Source organism: Pseudophryne corroboree, chromosome 5 (genome assembly GCF_028390025.1).
Source record: "Pseudophryne corroboree isolate aPseCor3 chromosome 5, aPseCor3.hap2, whole genome shotgun sequence".
Taxonomy (NCBI): domain Eukaryota; kingdom Metazoa; phylum Chordata; class Amphibia; order Anura; family Myobatrachidae; genus Pseudophryne; species Pseudophryne corroboree.
Window position 1 is genome coordinate 354,196,543 of NC_086448.1, and position 1,916 is coordinate 354,198,458.

A 1,916-nucleotide genomic window follows, 5' to 3' on the forward strand; every position below is an offset into this window, starting at 1 on the left:
ACCCGCTGTCTGGAGATAGTACCGCCCACCATAGCAGAAATAGTTACAAGCCAGAATTAGTTCAAGCAATTCCATCAGAAATTCAATGGGAGGTGAGCCTGTATGTGACATATTCAGAGCTCGTCTGGTTACCGCCAGGCCCTCCCCATGGTGGATCACCGTATACAAAGACATAATGTCCATGATAACCAGAGTTCTCTGGTTGACATGTAGCTGTAGATTTATTAGCCTTAAAAAATCATCTGTATCCCTTAGGTAACTATTGGTTTTCTTTACACAGACCTGCAGGAAACTGTCCACATATTGTGCCACATTGGAGAAAAGTGAATTGCGTGCCAATATAATCGAACGGCCAGGAAGCTTATCCAATGTTTTGTGTATTTTTGGCAACAGATAAAGAATAGGACAGATAGGGAAGTCTGTTTTCAAGAAACCAATAGTATCCTCATCAATCCACCCATGTGTCAGTGCAGTGTCCAATACATTATCCAAACGATTCTTAAATGTCAATACAGGATCACATGGTAACAATTTGTATGTCTCTATATTGGTAAGTTGTCTCAACACCTCAGCGTTATAATCAACCTTATTCATTATAACAACTGCAGCTCCCTCCCTTGTCAGCAGGTCTCACAGTAGTACAGCGATTATTTTTATCTCATGAATAGGTTTTCTTTCTGCAGCAATAAGATTATATCCAATCCTTTGTTGTTTTGCTAATGATTTCTTAATGTCATGGTCCAACATCCTAGTAAAAGTTCTTATACTAGAGTTTTGTTATGGAGTGCTCTTCTTTTTAAATGTCTTAGTGACCTCAGTGTTAATTTTTTCATTTGCAAATATCTCAGCAAGTCTTTATTTTCTACTCATTTTAAATTTATCTATGACCCATTCAAAATAGTTAAACTTCGGGGTGGGTATAAAACTCAGACCCCTATACAATAAACTTGTTTCTGGGAGTGAGAGTTTATATATTGAAAAATTAAATAACCAATTCTTCTGAGCCTTGGTTTGCTTTTTCTTATCTTTTAAATTTGCCCAACCCGATGTGGGGCCTTCTTCGTGTAAAGGCGGTTCTCCAAACTGAGAGCGAGTGTTTGCCCTTGGTAAGGGAGGTTTAGAGTGTGTTTGGGAATCAGAAGAATCCCTTTCAGATGAGGAATAACTATCAAGTTGTGATTGATTCTGTCTAAATCTGTTACCCCTAAATCTAAAAATGAGGTTGTTGTTACCCATCAACCACCTATAAACTCTATTTTCTTTGTAATCACGGTTGACTTTCTCAAGCGGTTGACTTTCTAAAGCTTCGACCCTTTGAATGTAATCAAATCTTTTTGATGTTTATCTATTTGTTGCTTGAGTTTAACTATCCACTGTTGAGTGATATCCTTCTGTAGGGATTCTATAGCAGTTGGTCTAAAGTCTGCAATCTCAGTTCTTATTTTTTTTAAAACACTTCCAACCTCCTCAATTACTAAAAAAAACAAATCAAATGAACCCTTGTTCAAGACAGAACACCATCTGCTACAAAAGGCAGTATTTCCCCTCCCAATTGGAGTGGTTTAGATTTTAGGCAAAAGCCCCGGGGGATTTGTTTCTTACGGAAATAATTGGACAAAAACTGGTCATGTAGCAGAAGGTCTATTTCCCTCTTTTCAATGTTCAACTATTTATGATATAAATCAAGAGCACCCTCATCTGGCATTTGTTCAAAATCACTAAATGGTTTTGCCCAGGGGCATAGCCAAAACTTTGTGGGCCCCGTAGCAACATTTTGAAGGAGCCCTCAACCCAGTGCTTTTTGAGAGACACTTCTCTGTAGCAGTTGTTAATTTCATGCCCTAAAAACTAGTGCCCTAGTTAATTTTCTGAACCATAGTAGAGCCTTATTTAATGTTATGCCCCATAGTAGTGCC